This window comes from Barbus barbus, assembly GCF_936440315.1.
Source record: "Barbus barbus genome assembly, chromosome: 11".
In the NCBI taxonomy this organism is placed as follows: Eukaryota; Metazoa; Chordata; class Actinopteri; order Cypriniformes; family Cyprinidae; genus Barbus; species Barbus barbus.
Window position 1 is genome coordinate 1,453,504 of NC_136739.1, and position 19,428 is coordinate 1,472,931.

Below are 19,428 nucleotides of genomic sequence, written 5' to 3' on the forward strand. Positions count from 1 at the left end.
AACGACAACATTAATAAATAGCAATGGACTTTATGAAATCTTTTATTTATTTGTGGATTTAGTTGACTTTAGTTAAACGTTCTATCTTTATAAAATTACAGAAATTGGTATGAAAATGAAACATTTTCAGAAGATGGTTAAACACACACACACACACACACACACACACACACACACACACACACACACACACACACACACACACACACACACACACACACACAGAGCACCTGTTTATTTTCTTGTCATCTTGTTAATAATCAAGATAATTCGATCAGAGCACAGTTCTGGAAGTCTGCTATAGATTTGCATTTTAATAGGTTTTGAATAGAGTGCAGATACAAATATCATTATTGTCCACTAGGGGGCGGTCAGCCTCTTTTATTAATAGGCAACACATCGTTTTAAAGCTAATCTGTTAACTTTTTTTTTTGGCATACAATTGTATTAATTTAATTTCTCAAACAAATAGATGTGTCTCTGCACACTCCAGTTATTTTATTAACTTTATTATATTTCCTGCACTGATGTCCAACAATGCGTTAAATTACTGAGAAAACTGCTTGGGTGACTACACCAACAACACACTATTACATATAATGCATGCACAGTAACTTTAACTTTCATTGCATTTTAATATATAGAAAATATAAGAGCCAGAAATCAGCTGAAACAAGTTTGAACATAAGATTAACAGTAGCCTACACTAAAAATGGATACAAATGAGTATTACCTTGAATTAAACTATCATTTTGAGGTAAAAACACTAAAATAGTATTTTCTTGAAAAACATGCTCTAATTGTCTTTAACTATACAATGAAATAATATTTATATTCAATCAAAGATTGTTTGATGAAAGTGAATAAGGTGTTCACAATAAGACCAGAAACATATAGCAAAGATTGTGTTGATGTGCAATACATAAAGACATTCAAACTTGCAGAACTGTTACTTTGTTACTTTCATTGTTTTCGAGGAAGTTCTATTTAATGTGTCAGATGCTATTAGCTATCCATCATACACCATTTGTTCAAATGTCAAATAAATCACAAAGTGAAGCAACTTAAAATGAAATAAATAAACAAACTCAACTTAATTTGATTTTCCTACATTAGCATAAAGCTATAAACTGAATGAAATGGTTTGGCAATTCATTGGGTGGGGGTAATGAATACTAGAGAAAATCACTCATGCTGCCTTTACGGCACAGTAAATTATCCAAAGCCTTCTGCAATGTCCTCCTGGCTCAGCGCAGTGCGCAATAACCCACAAACCCTCTGCAATATTTATCAGCACACACACTGCCGATGTGGCCAAGTAAAGTGCAGAGTAGCAGAACACAAAAGAACAAGGCATTCGTTGTGTGATTTAGGTTAAATGCTCATCGAATGTTAGTAATTCAAATGTGTGTTCGAGCAGGAAACTAAAATGACCAATACAGCAAGAAACTAATTTAAGCTATTCATCAAGTCCTAATATGAACTATTTTAGTTTAATGCTCAAAATGTTTTGAGTCACCTGTTGAATTCATTGTCCAAGAGGCACACACATATGCAGCATTGATGTTGTCTTTTAAATAACATTCTGGCTCTAATAGAGTCCATTATTTAGTATGGGGAAATGCTTTTATTATTAGATAACCAATTATTATAAATTGGTTTGAATTAAAAAAATTGGAGTTTGAATGGAGCTGACCTTCAGCGCTGCTAAATTAGTTTTACACAGGTTTCCCAAACAGATAGTCTCACAAAACTCATGCCATTGTGTTGAGTCCACGATGCTGTTGTTTTATCAGGGACGCAGTGTGCTTGCTTATAGCTGTCTGTGTATATTAAGCTGAAACAGGAAGTATTTTACCATCACTTCAGCTTAAAATTCTCTTTCATTAATTTTTTTAATTGTCGGTTTTGATAAGATTATAAAGCTTGATGTATATAAAAAAATATGAAGATGCTGTGAAGCCTTTTGGGTCCTCATACACTGCCACATACCCTAACCAAATATATGTGCTTACATACTATGATCATTACAAAATTCATATTTGATATAAAACACATGTACATTGTAAAGATTGTGTGGTTGCGTATATCATAAATCCATTTTTGTTTTGTAACATGCATTTAGCAAAAAGGAAAATTATTTTGTGAAATGATAGTTTCCAAATCACCAATCCATCTATAGATCAATGTCACCTGCAGTACTTTCACTCCTGATATTGAACCTAATTTACAACCGTCCATCCAGGTTCTTATTGAACACCCCCCACAGACTCTTAATATCTTTCCCTGTCACTCCCCCCAGAAACATTAAATATGTGCCTTATGGATGTTATCATTATACTGTCAGCTTGTCATGAAAGGGTGGCCATGACTCATCTTTTTTGCACTTTCATGTACTAGGCTGGCATTTAAATGATTTCTTAATGGAGGTCCGAGCACACACGCTAATCTTTGTACTTACAATGAGTCACCAGTCTCTAAGGTACAAGAAAAGAGTTCTAAAACAGAACAGTGATACAACCTTGAGAGAAAAACAAGAGTGGTTACTGCACAAAAACACAAACAATCACATTGTTCTGATTATTACATTCGTCTAAGGACAAAAGTTTGTGTTTATTTGTTTGAAAAGGCTATTTCAAGGCTTCATAGAGGAACGTAAGTGCAAAGTTTGTGTTGAAATAATGTAAATATAAAGGGAGCTAGAGGTCTAGCTAGTAATATTTAAATTTTCAGTTTCAGTTATTTCATAAATACATTATTCGGCACAGTGTACACCATCTTAACCCAGGCATAGTTCACAAATGAATCTCCACTGTGAGTGGAAGAGTCAATTAAATGTTAAATCAAATGACCTTCCAGATAAATGACCTGTGACATTAATGTCATTATCTCTTCTGTGTATTGCCCACATTGTTGTAGCTCATCTAGATGAGAGCATGGATAGACTTTTCCAAGAATGAGGGAACAGTAAGTATTCACTTAATCTCAGCGTCCGCTCCATAACTGCATGCTCATATAGTCACCACCTCCCTTCCGTCTTTTAGAGCTCTTTTTGGCCGAGGCAGTAATTAGGGCTTCCTGCTGTGTATCTCTGTGGCCTTGCAGCTCTGTGTCGCTGCTCAACCGAGTGTAGCCGTGAGAAAGCGTGGGAGGAAAGACGTAGCGCGGCCGCTCATATCTAAATCACCCGTGTCTAATTTTCTCTTTGCCCAGAGATTCTCTGAGTCAAGACCCCTCACTGCCATCAGACGAATGTGTCCGGTGAATAGCCTACGGTTTAATAGAGCAAGAAAAAAATGGATAAGTAGATAGAGATTGTAGAGATTGACACAATGACAGACAAACGGATAGAAAGATTCTACAGGGAGGATATCTGCATACTTTAATGATATCACAGCATCATTATGGCCGTCGAGAGAAAGAAAGGCCTTGTTTGTTTGTGAATGAAACTATGTTTTTTAATCAACATTTATATTTCATATCTACATTACTGATGAGTTTATGGACATACCACAAATACCAAAATAAATGTATTATTCCGATCCTGTCCGACCAGGAATGCGTATGCGTATGAGCCAGCCTGGGGGCATCAAGCTGGTTGAGTCCCTTTTCGGAACAGACAAAATTGCATTTGACCACAGTCCCTCATACTTAAATAGTGCTGTTTACTCAAACGGAAGCAGATCGGAGCTCAGAGGCCAATGATTAGAGTGTTTGTGCACCCCTGTGATCCCGACACTATTACTCTATCTCTGAGTGTAATGGGATATTTAATAACGGCGATCCCCCACAGGCCGCCAATCACCCTCATCATTTGATTTTAAAATGTTTGCAATAACCTGCGGCCCGCAGGTGTAAACATGTTTGCAGGGGAGTGTGGATGCGCAGTCTCTGTGTCATTATCTTAATGGAATTCCTCAGAGGGGCAAAGGGGGAAGCCTACAAAAATAAACAGCCCAGAGCCACATATGTGATATGAAAGGATATAATCCAAATACCTGTAAGAACCAATAAGGGTTTGAGGATGGGAGCGGCGCTTAAAGTTTACCTACAGCCATGGTGTTGTTCAGTTGTGAAGATTGCTGGACCGGAACAGCGCGTCGATGTTGGAGAAGCAGAAGATGAGAAAAGCAGCCGTTCTGCTTTATCAGACAGGAATCCATTATTACCCTCACAAACACTTAATGGAGTTTACAAGTCTGAGTCCCCTGGGTATGACAGATGTGCAGAACACACCAGCCGCTCCTGCTGCCTGAATCGCTAACCAAATCCTGTAATAGTAATATTTAGCAGCCACATGGCGCTCAGCTTGAACATGCTCAGATGGAAAGACCATCAGTCACGTCACGATACAGAGAGACAGTCTCCCTCGGAATGTGTCCCAACATGTTATTACAGCCATTACTAAGTTTATGTGTGTGCATTTATGTGAGTGTTAAACTAATGGAGTGACAGGCCTTTTAATCAGCCCACAGAGAGCGTGTTCTCATTACCGGCTCCCCTGATAGCGCTGCTTACACTTCTGCTGGGACACTGATATCCTTCTGCTGTGGTCCTGAATGGAATCTCTCCTTCCACACTTAACGGAACTAACATGCCGATCACAAGTCCGACTCCTTCTAGGGATTAGCATACACCCGAGGAGAGGCACACACTCGCACACACACGCAGAGCCATTAGTGTATTACGTCTGGCTCATTCGTGCATAGCAGTTGCCAATTACTTTCAGTGGGAGCAGAATCCTCTTTAGGTGTCTGTGTATCAGACAATCAGAGAGAACTGGATGGAATGGAATTCTAATGCAGCAGAGGAAGCAGGTGAAATACCACTGCAACGCCTGAAATAACCACACGGGCTCACGCCGGTACAAACCTGAATCATTTATTGAAATGGAAATGGATAGGTCAGTTTTCACGAATCAAAAAATACTATCAAAATGCTTGATAACAAACACTGGACGGATTTCGGTGTCTCAAGATCAGTGTTGGGCTAGTTACTCAAAGAATGTAATATATTACTCATTACTAGTTACTCCTTTCAAAAGTAATATTGCTACTTATTACTTTATGGCAACAGTAATTAGTTACACTTCTAGTTACATTACTTTTTCTGCACGCCCCACAGAAGTTGTAACTGTGTATCTTCCACATAAAATTTGTTAATAACAACATATTTCTGCCTCATCATTTGACCAAAATCCACATTGGATCGCAGTCAGAAGTTATTACAAACACTCACTAGTGATTGATTCTGACATTCAAGTAGATTAAATGTGTATTAATCTCATTAATTGTCATGTGTAGCTTGAAGCTGATTGTAATTTGTTACCACATACGATTCTATTTTATTACGCATTTGATCAAATCACATAAGTTTGTAAGAAACTGTTTAATTTTCCAAAAAGATTTGTAATTATAGTAATATAATGTACCACATGCTGATCAGAGGGATGTGGGTGGGATGTAATGTAATTTTTTTTCTGCGACAAAATCAATATAATGCAATATTTCTATCTGTTGAATGTAAGCTTTTCCATATTCCAAGCTTGCCTGCTGCACTGGGGACATCACGTATGTGCGAGTCCAGAAAATTATGAAAATAAATCTAGGAATTATTCAAATGTTGGATTTTAAATCAGCAGGGTTGAGGCATCAATAGTAACTAAGCTGTTTTATGGATGGTAACTGTAATATTATTACTGAAATCTTATTAGTAATTAGTTACACTACTAGTTACTGCAAAATGTAATATTATTACAGCAACTAAGTTACTAGTAACTAGTTAGTGCCCAACACTGCTCCAGATGTGTGTTTGCAAGTAGTCTCAGATCTTTTTTCTGTATTGTGACGTATATCCAAAGATTAAAAAAGGAGTAGGTTTAGAAGTACTGTATGTGCGTCTCAAGAGAGAAGTCTGAAGATCGAGTTGACATTGATTAAATATTGCATTGTCAAAATGTATACAGCATATATATTTAAAATAACCATACAAATTAATAAATTGTTCACAATAAGATTTCTAACATGTATCAGAAAAAAATATTAATTTTATGCAGACTTTAAAGTAGATCCACCAACAGTAGTGTCCAAATCTGTGATTTATGGTTAAATAGCAAATAATAAATAAAATAAATTCAAAACAACTAAACTAAAATGTCTCAACAGTAATGCATTGACAATGGATGTCATTATTCCAAAGGAAAAAACATTAAAATCCACAAAAAAGTATAGCTTTAACATCATGTTTATATATGAGACTATAGTGTGATAGAAACTATTAGTAACTTATGCAATGTTTTTTTTCTTCTTCTTCAATATTTCGACTTCTGCAATGAACTTTTAAAGCCAGTTAACCCATTAACTTTCACATAATTTGTACAAGGATACCAGAAAAGTGTCCTTATCTAACCATCCTTAAAATGTAAAAAAAAAAAAACATGTTTGTATTGATGCATTAATATATTGGGGTAATAATAATCAGTGACAGTGACTGTGTAAATTGTGTTATTTCAGTTGTAATCCTGTCACTGTATTGCAGCTTCTTCTGCTGTTTGAGAATATTTATAGGGCCCTGCATAAAGCCCTTCCGGACGTGGTGCCACTTGGCCAAATGCCCATATGACCATGTGTCACAAAAGCTGTTGACAGAATTTAAAGGGATAATTCACTCCAAAATGAAAATTCTGCTATAATTTACTCACCCTCATGTTCTTCCAAACCTCTATGTCTTTCTTTCTCCTTTTTTGTTCATATAATGTAAGTGAATTGGGTTCAATACTGTTGCATTCTTCAAAATATCATTTTTAAAAATGTATCTAGAGGTGAATATTGTCTAGCACCACCAAGTAAGGAATACGATCTTCATATTTATCTTCATACTGACATTTACTTGGGTCCATCAAACCCTGATCCAAGAAATCTCAATGCACTATAGTTTGCTTACAAGAAAACCACATGTGAAAGGTCACATAGACTACAGATAGAGAGTACCTGTGAGTGTACATCTGTGTGTTTTATGAATGAGTGTGTGTGGATGTGCCTGCCAGCTCTTTGGCTATGGTGAGCTAATGGAGCCCTGCCAAGACAAGACAGTCACCCTCACCCCCCACACGGATGCCACCTCGTCGCCCGTCACCCGGCTCATGCGCCGCTGTAGCAGTGGGTTTGAGAGGGCAGGAGAGGAGGAGTGCTGCCACAGCGTCTCCCTTTCTGCTTGCTGAGCATATTCAGCTAGACAGGCGTCCCTGGAGTGGGCCAAGAAGCAGATGGCTGGGGACTCGATCTCCCATCAGCGTGAAAACAGGAGCGCCGCGGCCCATCCTCCAGAGCTTCATCAGCCGCCCTGTCACACACACACACACACACACACACACACACACACACACACACACACACACACACACACACACACACACTTCTCTTCCTCTACTCCTTTTAATTTGTTGTTTTAAAGATCTGCCTGAGGATATTCGGTGGCTTATTGATGTTCCTCCTCCCTGCGGCGATACAGCAGAACTGTTAACAGGTGTTTCAGAGACACCCCTCTGTTACAGCTCTACTTACTTGATTGGATGCGGGAATATGATTTCCACAGCATGTCTTATCCCACACGCATGCCTTTCAACATGTGTTGTAGCACCAGTGTGAAAGAACAAAGGTACAATGACAGGAAACAAAAGACGCCACTTTCAAGGAGTTTTCATGGCTTATTCTTCTTTGGCAGCATGTACAAAGTATTAAAATGTTGCTTGGGAAACCATATGCATCAAACACAAATCACGGCACTGGATTTCATATAGATTAATATGACTGTGACAAACATGCCCCTCAACCACAATAAACCTGCCACAATGGGAAAATAGCACGGTGTACATGGTTCTGATTAATGTAAATATGGTTTCATAATTCACCTGACATGCCTGATGGAAGATATGCTCATTTTTATTTATTTATTTATTTGCTCAAAATGTTAGCTGCAAGCCATGGCTTAGAAATGATCTCAGCAAAAACATAAAACAGGGAAAAGCAGAACGTCAATAAAACAGGATAAAATAGATGGAGCCTTTTGCCATGGTAACAGCTGTGACCAAAATAACAGTGAAAATTATTGTTATTACACTAAAATCATAACAAATTAATACAAGAACTCCTTCAAGAAAGTTTTTTTTAAGCTTTCAGACTTTAATTAAAAATTAATTCCTTTTATTTAAAGTAATTTAACCTTAACTGTTACATTTTGTAACAGTTGTTAATTTCTAACATTTTTGACTGGATTAATGTATTTTGAATAATAAACGATATCATTAAAACTTAAGTTGTTAAAGAAACAAAACAACCCCCCCCCCCCCCAAAAAAAAAAAAACATTAAGTAGTTTGGCATAATCGTTTTTTTTATTACATCGTCTCAAAATATTGTAACACATAGCTTTGAGGGGGGTATATATACAGTATATGTATGTATATAGTGTAGAATATCAGAGACTGAATCAGACAAATTTAAGATGCGATCAGAGATCGTCAAATTTGGGGCAAATAATCAAGACTGATGGTCAAAGAGATGGCCATCACATGTTCCACGATTGAATTCACGAGCTTCCTTAGACTGACTTCTCCCACACATAGAAGACAGACCAAATTCCTTTGTCTAAAGAACATGCCTTCGTTCTCCATAGAACTACACAAAGACTTTATTTTTCATATGCACATAAAATCATCCTAAAAGGACATTTCTATGCAGAACCCCATATTATGTTTGTAACCCACATATTAGACTATGATGTTTTAATCAAATATTATGCATGTCTTTTTAATCATTATTGAATAGCTGAAGGATTCAGATGCATGTTTGGTATGTATGAGTGTGAAAAATCATGCTTTAAATGTTCAATCAATTCTTTGTCAAATGTATCATATTCTGGTTATAGAAATCAAAATTATACTTTGCAAGAGTGTGTAAAATTCGGACCATGTGACTGATAACATGCTGATTTATGATGGAAGGAACACCCCTAGCTAAGATAATAGCCTATCTAATTGGTCAAGACACCAGAGGGGATGTGTCCAGAAGCCGAGTTTAAAAACTCAGGACACCATCAAACTCTCTCTTAGTCACCCTTTGCTCTTCTTCTTAAAAATGCTCTCTTGGTCCTCTCCCTTCTCGTTTTGACGCCGCTCTTTGAGCGTGCTCTGGCCCACGTGCCAGCTGCTACCATAATGAGAAGAAAACCAACCTATAGTCTCTTTACATCCTTTTATTCTTTTACTTTATTTTCTTTTCCGTTGTGAGTTTCGTGTACTCAGTTAAGTTTTGCCGCCACGTCTCCGAGTTCAACTGGAGTCTGTGACCGCCTCAAAACCTCTACCAGCCACAACTCCATTGGCTTCCCAAGACGTCTACTGAACTCTCAACCAATCAGACACTTCGGGGAACCCCCTGTCTGCAACGACGACACAAAGCAAACCCGTAACACAGGCAAAGCAAGTAACACCTCCAGGTTCTAACTGAATCAGGTGCAGTTAATATACATTTTAGCCTCAAAGCGAGGGTTAAATAAGTGATTGATGGTTATTCAGGTCTATGCAATTGAACATATTGCTATAAACTTGGGATTTCACATTTTCATTCTCTTAAACTCATACTTTCCTCACTTTCTCTCTTTCTGCAACGTGTGAATGCTTGTGTTCCTGTGTTAGATTAGTTTATGTCTTAGGTTTACATATAAGTACATATAAAGCCATAAACCTATTTGTGAGCAACTGGCTGGAAGAGATAAATATTGTTTGTTTGTGTATATCTCCGATTTATGTCAAGGTTGTTAAACACTTGCCAGTGGACGACATGTACTCTCTCCATCCTCTCACGATATCAGTGCACCAAACTGATTCATAATGCATTTGTTTTGTTCCAGATGCAAAAATAGACCTTCTGTTCATCATTTCTGAAGAAACTAAATGTGCCAAGCAATATTTAATTCAGCGCAGCTTCAAAAAACAACCTCACCTTACATTACATTAATTTGACTTCCAAAATAACCATAAAAATGAGAATATTACACTGCATACCAGCCACTGATGAGCAGAGGATGTTTTCACAGCAAAATCATCATTTTGCCACCAAAGTCACGTTTCCTCCATTATTCATGCGCACACTCATTCAAACGGTTGGCCGGCGTCATGCACTGACAAGAAGATTCAACCACGCAGCCATCAGCCTTTATTGTCCATCCACGCTGGATCATTCTGTCAGTCTTAGCATATGCCCTGATTGCACATGATGCTATTTATTTGTGCGATTTCCACAAGTTCCAAAACTCCTCTAAACAAGACTGGCTTGTCCTAGTTCAGTCAAACATCATCTTTCAGTGGGGAATACATTTAAATATCAAAAAGAGACCGTAAGACACGCTCCTCTTCTGCTGGAGGATTAAACCTCAGAATTCTTGTTTGACTTGGCACCCGCAGTTTTCATCATTTAACATCAGGGCTACAGAAATGCTGATGAGGCACACGCAGCCCGGCTGAACAAATTAACCTTTAGCTGCTGGTGTGAGATTTGAGGAAGATCTGCAATTACATCACCGGAGCAGCTCTGAGATAACGTTAACTGACTTTTTATAATTGTTCAATCCTGGACAATTTGCAGTTAGGAGAATAACAGGCTAAAACGGGGTGACAGTAGACAATGTGTTCTTGGATCCATCACAAACCCCAACCTTAACTATTAACTATCGAAGGAACTACTGAAAGTAGTTAGTCTAAGTGTAAACCAGTTTTTTAACCATTTAAAGGCCAGAACGCAGTGTATGGAGAGACAGAGCAGGGATCCCGTTGTATAACATTACTTAATACATACAATATGATACTTACACCGCAAAGCAATTACAATAAATTATTTCAGTAATATACTTGAACATTACATTCAACACACTTTAGTTAAACTTCAGATTTTTAAATTTAGCTTTGGTTTATGTAAATTATTAGTCTGTTTTTATGTAATAATAATACAAAAATAGTTAAACTCAAACCTAATGTCTGATGGGTTGACCTAAGTGTCAGATCAGGCAAAGCACACATTACAGTCCAAAACCAAATGAATGTATTTGGTTGTAACATTTATAGCACAGCAAATTTTCTATTTGCAATTCATGAGTGACCAACATGACCTTCCAGTATATTCCTGATTAATGATGTAAATCATTATAGCTCAGTTCAAAAGAATCAATGCATTCCTAGGCCTTTGCACAAGCACTGTCTTTAAATCTGTCCCAATAAGGCTTTGCAGACTAATCCTGCTCCCTTTACCACATGAACCATGTGATCCCAATTAGAATTAGCTAATTATCAAGATTGAAAAGTATGGCATTTTTGTCGACCGATAATCTCCAAAGAGCCTGCAAAATATTGTGTATAAACTGCACATTTATTTTAATTAATGTCCAGGCCAAGAAGCCAAATTCACCCAAATTGAGATTTCAATTATATATTGACGTAAGAGAATGCATCCAAGCGGTTTGCAAAGAGATTCTCAGAGATGTGTAAAATATAAAAATGCATCTTTCAAAAGCAAACATCAAACATATATAAAATAATACCAAAGATACAGGTTTTGATAGGACCTTCATGTACCTGGCGTTCCTCAAAATATCTTCTTTTGACAACCCTTACCAAAAAGTAGTATACTTCTAGTTTATTTTATTAAGTATACTTAAGTAAAGTTCAAGTATACTCTATGTAGTAAGTATACAAATATCAGTGTACTATTTCAATATTCCTTGAGACTAAATTGGCCCACTTTCTAGTATAGAAAATTATACTTTAAGTATAAAAGTAGTAAACTTTGAGTACACAACTAGTGAATTGGATTCAGAATGATAATCAAAACGTAGATGGAGTCGATCTACACCCCAAAGATCTTCATCGGTCGACATTTTATTCATAACGTTACACAGTTTTGATGCTGTTTTATGTCTGATGATCATGTTAGATTACATGTGGAAGCATCTGTTGTTTCGGTTTCTTCTTCACTTGTGTTTTTTTGTGGAAATTCTGTACAGAAGATGAGTACTAGCGCCCCGTATAACAATGAAAACACAGATTCTAGGAGCACAGTATAGCTCAAATATATTTAGACTTTTTCTAAATCAAGTATACTTAAATGTCCTTTTAAGTATATTTCTGAGAAGTACATAAAAAGTAAACTAGAAGTATACTTTCTTACTTTTAGTTTAAAAGAAGTATACTAATAGCATATTTGAATAAACTTATTTTTCATAAGGGAAATGTATTGAAGAAGCAAAGTCAAACAGGTTTGGAAGGACATGAGGGTGAGTAATGGGTGATAGACTTTTCTTTTTTGGGTGAACTATGGTTTTAAGGCTGAGAATCTGTACAGCAGAAATATATGTGACAAATGGTTTGTTGCACAGACAGACATCATAAAGGTGATACAAATATGGGCTGTGATGCCACAGGATATGACACCATACTCTACGGTAAACATGTTGTGGTCAATGTTTAAGTCAAACATCTGTCCAAAGATTAAGTTCACCAAAATTAAACTTTGAAAGTTCTTCATGCGCTTTCTGCCCTCGTTCATGAGTGCAAGTCTACAGTGTGACCGCACCATATTAATTCTGACAGAACATGTACTTGTCAATGACAATATCCTATCTTTTATACTTGCTGTTCATACGAATCAGATATTCTGTAAGAGCGAAGTTACATAGCATGGCCTGAGATTTGGGTTATAGATGACAGTGATCAAGCATGGGAATAGTTTGACAGCATGGGGACTGGGAGAGCGGAAACAGAGGGAGAAACTTGTGTTCTCCTAATTAAAGTTTGTTCCTTTCAGCGCTGTAATCAGACCCTTTAATCTCTGTTTGAATCGCCTCTGACAGTGGCTGGCGGGCACGCGTCAGCTGCGTTGGTTTAAGGCCTCTGATTTATCAAACAGACCACTAGTGGCATCTTCGCAATTTCCCCCGAGGCAATCCTTCAGAGAAGTTGTCAGCTTCAATATTGCGGCTCGCTCCATGACACCTTACCGGTTTCAGCTTTCCTTGGATTCTTCAAATGCCGCTGTAAATATAGAACGTTTTGCCCACAATCACGATGTCTCTGGCTACAGCTATCACATGCCTTTCCAACCGCAGCACTGACACAGTGTGTGAGTTTGGATACAGAAGTCGAAAACTACACAAATGCCAGAGGTTTATTAGCTATTTTTGTGCTTCTTGCAAGTAGCCTAGCAACAACAAGTAAAGAAATTATAGTAGTCAAGAGAATTGTCAAGAGAAGGGTTTGATGCAGTTTTTTGTGCTATCTTTCATACGAGTGCATTTTATTTCATTACGCATGAGTTGAGATTCAAATGAAAAGCGAATTACAGCCTGAGGAAGTGGCGACTTCAAACACAATCTTCTTTAATATACACTAAATGTCCACATGGAGGGAAGAACAGAAAACCAAGTAGCACTGAGAAGAATTAAAAGGCTTCTACTCAATTTACATTGTTGACACGCAAACTATACAATCAGTACTTTGCTACTGAGAATTTCACACACTGATAGTGCAATTAATCTAAGAGTGAGTAAACTATACACATTATTTCAAATAAATGCTTTATATTTAGTAAAGAATACTGAAAATCAATAAAAAAAAAAGTTTTCTATATTAGAATGATTTCTGAAGGATCATGTGACACTGAAGACCGGAGTAATGATGCTGGAAGTTCAGCCTGGCCATCAAATATATTCAAATAGAAAACATTTTATTTTAAATTGTAGTAATATTTGATAATATTACTATTTTCTACTGACTTTTTGATCAAATAAATGTAGCCTTGCATAAGAGATTCCTTCAAAATCATAATAAACAAATAAATAAATAAATAAATAAACTTCTTAATATGTATTTGAACTCAATTTACTTTTTGGAATAATTCCCCCAAAAATTAACACTCAAATGCACTGATCCTCATGTCGTTCCAAACCTGTATGACTTCCATGAAACACTAAATGTGACCCTGGACCACAAAAGTCATCATCTGAAAGCTGAATAAATAATCTTTCCATTGATGTATGGTTTGTTATGATAGGATAATATTTGGCTGAGACACAACTATTTGAAAATCTGGAATCTGAGGGAGCAAAAAAATCTAAATATTGAGAAAATCTCCTTTAAAGTTGTTCAAATGAAGTTCTTAGCAATGCATATTACTAATCAACAAATAAGTTTTTATATATTTATGGTAGGAAATTCACTAAATATCTTCATGGAACATGATCTTTTACTTAATGTTCTAATGATTTTTGCCATAAAAAAAAAAAAATCAATAATTTTGATCCATACAATGTATTGTTGGCTATTGCTACAAATATACCCCAGCGACTTAAGACTGCTTTTGTGCTCCAGGGTCACAAATGAGAAGTTTATTAGAATGACTGAGCTTCTCATTTTCATACAATGAAAGTGGATTGGAACCAGGGGCTTTGAAGAACAAAAAAGCAACATATGAGCCATGCATTATATTCCAGGGGTTTGAAGCAACATAATAATAGCCTGTTTTCATTTTTTTGCATGAACTGTTCCTTTAAGTAAAGTTTTACAGACCACACTGTAAAAAAAAAAAAGTTGAGCCAACTTCAAATTTGAAGGCAACCAGCTTCAGAAGATTTTTGAGCTGGTTGCCTTAAAATTTTAAGTTGGCTCAACTTTTTTTTTTTTTACAGACCAGTGATGGGATAATAAGCATATACTGTATAAAAAATACAGATCTGTCAATTGCAGAGCTTGAGAATGATGTTAAATTATTCATAAGCAGTGGAAAGCTTGTCGCTAAAGGTGTTTCTGAGGTTAAAAATAAAGATTTTCTGCTGACAGAAACCAAGTGAACACTTTTAGCTGCGCTGGAGTTTAGTAGCATGAATTAAAGAGTGACTCAAGTCCAGCAGGAAGGATTATTTATGTATGGCAAATATTTTTGTTGATTTGGGACATTCTGGGGTAAAGAAAAGAGGTCTGCATAATATAAAAACAAGCGAGATGTCACAGGAGAGGCCAGACCTGTCTAATTAAAGAGACTGTGTGATTTTAAATGCCACACGTTTCTGGGAAAAGCAAGAGAGATCAAACTGACTCTTTGTGAGTGATATTTCATCAATTGTCAGACGGAGAGTCTTGAACATATTTAATGTGAGCAGATCAATGCAATACTCTATAACGCCGTGGCACATTATGCCTGGTGGAGTTCCTCTACGACGAGCTCATAAATTAACAAGCTCAAAGTCCTGACAGTTTCTGAGACACCTCCAATTTCATAGCGCTCTTCAAAACCTCTAAACGCAAACTACAGACACTGCCGAGCCCTGCAGGAATCAGACCTCTCTAGCCCACACAGCTGTCAGCAACAGTGCTTCTTTACAGGAAAATTAGACCTCTTATGATTTATTTAATTCGTAATGCCATAAAAAACTGGCATAGGCCTCAACAAAAACTAAAACTGGATTGCTCATCTCAGGAAAGTTTCAAAGATTGCCCAGCTTTACTGCTGCCTCTGTATCAAATGCTCATTTTGACTCAATTTGTGGATTGAATAAATGGGGTCTGATAGTTAATATTTGATTACTCCTGTCAGTGAATAACAAGATTTATGTCTCCATAAACAAGAGAACAGAAAAAGCATTATAAAACCCTGGCATGGCATTTCATAAACAGCTATATAAAGATTTTACCCATGAGAAGCAATCGGAGCCATAAAGCATGAGCACGAAATCAATCTTTTTTGTTTTAAAACAGCCCCAATGATGAATAAACTTCCTTTACATTGGTAAACTCTCATATACATTGAAAACATACAATCCTGAGGTTCTTTTACGGTTAAACTGTGGCGATTTGTTGCTTCCTATGAAAATAATCCACAGCATAGTATTTGATTGCCAGTAGCCTTTGGGTGTAATGGAGTTGGGCAAATCCCATCATTAGACACTGTACAGATGACAATTTAGACTTCAAACGCAACCATTAGGAGGTGTTTTTTCCACACAAATTGAGCCAGACAGCATGTTTTTTTTTTGATTTTATGTGAAGGAAACTCTCAGTGTTAGAAAAGAACAGCTTTCGGTAATGGCCCTTCCATTACACTCGATTCCTCTTCTCTGATCGCTGTCAGGCATTGTGTTTGATGATAAAGTGCGTTCATGCGCATCTCACAATATTGGATCCGGAGAAATGACTACAAAATTTTTATGAATCTGCCATGTTCAAACCACTCAGATAGACCTCTCCGCTCCTCGGGCTTTCAGCGTCTTTCAGCGTCTTTCAGTCTTTGTTCTCATTCCGTTGCTTTCTATTGAAATCTCTAAATTGTTTTAACTGTGGGGCTGAGACGACATCACTCACTCGACGGACATCAGGAACGCTCGGACAGAATTGCCAAGAAAAGCAAAGCAGAGTTGTCTTCCATTTACGAGACACGAATTTGTTATGAATCTATAACTCCAGGAAAGAGGAAAGTCATAAGATCTAAAATACGATACATGCCTCAGTAGGCTTTCCAAAGGAGATAACACCCATATTAAATCTCCAATCTCCCTCCCAGGCCCTGTTAACGACAGAGGCAGTTTATTGATGAAGAACTGATGTCGCAAACCGCGGGCCTGTCTGCCTATGATAATTTAACTGGTTTCGTTTTTATCACCCACCTCCTAGCAATTACTGTGACCTCTTTTAAGAGCTCTGTGTGCTGTGGGTTAATTGCTTGCAGAGGACAGAAGAAACACTTTCAAATGAACCAGATCTCCGCGTTCTACATCAATTTAACTAAAGCACTGTTTACACCTGCTATTAAGAGGGAGTGATTTGGTCACAAGTGGTCAGCCGAGACGTCTCGCTGTTTACTCCTGCGCTGAGACGAGACCACTTGCGACTTGTGTTTTGAAGGAAGGGTCTCTGATATAGCGACTATGCATTTCTTATGCCAGTATGTTAGTGCAAGTAAAGAAAAAGCTCAAAGAAGTAAAACAAGAAAAAGGTTAAAACCCATCAACCTTCTGATATAACCTCTTTAGGTCTTTCCGCTTATGAACAGATGATCTGAAAAAAATCTTAAAAGAAGGTGTACATATTTTCATAAATAAAATCCCATATACACTACTCAAAGGTTTTGCAGTCTGTAAGATTGTTTAATGACTTTGAAAGCAGATTGCTCACCATAGCTGCATTTATTTGACCAAAACACACACACACACAAAATAGTAAGATACTGAACTATTCTTACAATTTACAGTAACTGTATTTATTCCTGTAATGGCAAAGCTGAAATTTCAACACCATTACTTCAGTCTTCAGTGTCACATGATCTTTCAGAAATCATTGGTGTTCATAAAATATTTCGTATTATTAATGTTTAGAACAGTTGTGCTGCCTAATAATTTTGTGGAAACTGTGATACATCCTTTTTTCAGTGATACATTCCATGTTTTTATATTCTTTGATGACTAGACAGTTCAAAAGAACCACATTTATTTAAAATAGGAAACTTTTGAAACATTATAAAAGTCTTTACTGTCACTTTTTGATTCATTTATTGTGTCTTTGCTGAATGAAAGTATTAAAAACTTTCGAAAAGTACTGTAAACTGTGGGAGAAATATATTATAAAGACAACATAATTAATTAAATGTTTCAATAATTGGCTTTAATACTGTCATTGTACCAAAGCCAATTGTTAAAATTTTATTTTATTATGTTTTTATTATTATTATTATTAATATAATGATATGAGAATTTGTCTTTCAGTTATAAAACTAGTGGAGTAAACACAACAAAATATCCACTATTAATCTCATGATTTCTGACCACTCTTTATAAAACAGAATGAAATTATGTTATCAAATTTGATACATTTTAAACATATTGCATTTTGTTAAACATTTCATGAATACCTTAGGTGCACAATGCACATTAACTTTAACAGCCCTAAAAAATATTCTCAAAAATACCCTTTGCAAGTCCCTACTAGACCCCAGTTCACACCAAGATGTATACACACTGCAATTTTCTCTCCTATTGTCTTCTCAGTGTCTGCTTTTCCATCAGTGTATCAGCATGAGACACACAGTCATGTTACTATAATTACATATTGTGTGCTAATGAAGGGCTTTGGCAATTAAAGGGCTTAAATGAAAAGCACACACGCACACAAACCCATGTTACGTGTCAAACAGATGCATTTTTCTGCAGTGTATTTGTGCAATACTATAAAACAAGGGTTAAATGTTTTGCTCAAATAGAGGGTGACTGTAGCAAGTGGAACCCATGTAACAATTATTAATTCTCTGCTGGTCAAGGGCTTACAGCGTCAAAATCTGCTGAGAGAGACATTCTGGGATGCAGCATGGTTTTCAATTATGTAGTGCTGTGTTACGCACATCATGAGTGACAGCAGGGGAGAGCAAAATTGAAATGAAACTCAACTTGCAACTTACTAGGACGGGCCATGAAAGCAACTCAAAGCTACATTTCATTAATTCGATTTCTAATGGCCCACAGTGGGACTTGTCCTTGATTTGGTACATTCTGGCACATTTTTTACAAGGCAATATACAGTTCTGCTTGAAAGTTTGTGAACCCTTTAGAATTTGCTATATTTCTGCATAAATATGACCCAAAACATAATCAGATTTTCGCACAAGTCCTGAAAGTAGACAACGAGAACCCAATCAAACAAATGAGACAAAAATATTTTCTTTGTCATTTATTTATTCAGGAAAATGATCCAATATTGCATATCTGTGAGTGACAAAAGTATGTGAATCTCTTGGATTAGCAGTTAATTTAAAGGTGAAATTAGAGTTTATCTGTACAGAGGTGTTTTCAGTCAGTGCAATGACTATCAAATGTCAGTATGTGACCAGTTTTATTCAAAGAACAGGGATCTATCAAAGTCTGATCATGTTTGTTGAAGTGAATCATGTCACGAACAAAGGAGATTACTGAGGACCTAGGAAAAAGAGTTGATGTTGCTCATCAGGCTAGAAAAGGTTACAAAACCATCTCTAAAGAGTTTGGACTCCACAAATCCACAGTCAGACAGATTGTGTACAAATGGAAGAAATTCAAGACCACTGTTACCTTCCCGAGCAGTGGTCGACCAACAAAGATCACTCCAAAGCAGAACATGGCTCCCAGGGTAACTTCTAAGCAACTAAAGGCCTTTCTCACATTGGTTAATGTTAATGTTCATGAGCCTAGCATCAGGAGAACATTGAGCAAACTTGGTGTGCATGGCAGAGTTGCAAGAAGAAAGTCACTGTTCTCCAAAAAGAAAATTGTTTGCTAAATATCATGTGGACAAGCCAGAGGACTATTGGAGAAAGGTTTAATGGATGGATGAAACCAAATTAAAACTTATTGGTGTAAAGGTGCCA